We start from the raw sequence: 1,346 nt of genomic DNA on the forward strand, positions 1-1,346 counted from the left end.
GATAGAAGCGAAGTGATTGAAAAACTGACTGGAAACTGAGAAGAAAATTGATCGGTTAATTAACAGAACCAAAAACGACGAATTCATTAAAGCAATTCGTCCGATATATAAAAATCAATGCAAAATGCAACAAAAGTTTGAACAAAATTATTTGACGAATGGCACCTAAAATCCAGAAAAGCGATGCACATCGATTAACAGAATTATTAAAACGTTTTTTAAACGTACAGTTCGTTCCAACAAAGTTCTTTCAAAGTTTTTTACTACTATATTATTGCAAAATGCTACTGCATTTATTAATAATGCTGTTAATGAATATGGACATTGGTCGTAATTGTACTGCATATAATGAGAATGAAGATCGAGCACGCATCGATTAGTTGAGATGCGAGCACGCGCAAAGGGTGAATGCCTTGTCGCCCGGGACAACCCTCATCCCTGGCTGTAACGATTGCTGCTAAAAATACTGTAAATGCGTTCTGGAAATAACGATGAGAAACGAAGTTTGGCCGTATTTGAAACTTTAAACGTTTTAAACATTTTTCTGAAAATATTGTTGAGGAAGACGATAAATATATTATTTGGGAAATTGATCCATAGATTTTTATAAAATTTACTCAAAATTTTTTTATATCAATCTTCATAAAAAAAGGCCATCACTTTCAGAATTATCCTATATATATTTTATATCAATAGTTTTGTAGACTCGAGTCTCATATACCATTATTTGCCACGGAAAATTCGTTGGACAATAGTTAATAAAAGAAGTAGATAAAGAATACATTGCCACCTATGTCTGAGTTTAAGAATTTTTATTTAGAGTTAAGTTTAACTAGAGGAATTTTTATTAGTGTTTAGGAAATTTTATAGGAGTATTAATCTTCGATAAGGTGTCGAGTCGGGCAATAAATAAACAATAAATCTAGCCCCCTAGACAAAAATGATCCAATGGAATGTCAAGCATTTAATGAAGTTGTCTGGTGTTATAACGTTGCCTTGCTATAGTTCGAATTTAGAAAAAGACAAAAGGAATAATATGTATCTATAAGTCTTACGCATGAGGCGGTATTATATTATCTAAGATTATCAACGGCTCTCAGAACTTTTTTAATGCTTGGGAATATCATAAATGAAGGTGCTAGATTTAAAAGCAAAGCAATTCCTTTTCACACATGGTCCTAATGTTTCAGTGATTCGTAAGAATTCGTACCGTGTTCATTACGCGATCGAGATTAACCAGGAAGAAGAAGAAGACAAATTTTATAATGTTAATAAAAATGAACTTTGACGATACTAATACGACATTGTTTTGCAAAGGTTTATTTGAATGGTGGAACAAACAGAAT

Source organism: Vespula pensylvanica, chromosome 22 (genome assembly GCF_014466175.1).
Source record: "Vespula pensylvanica isolate Volc-1 chromosome 22, ASM1446617v1, whole genome shotgun sequence".
Lineage (NCBI taxonomy): Eukaryota > Metazoa > Arthropoda > Insecta > Hymenoptera > Vespidae > Vespula > Vespula pensylvanica.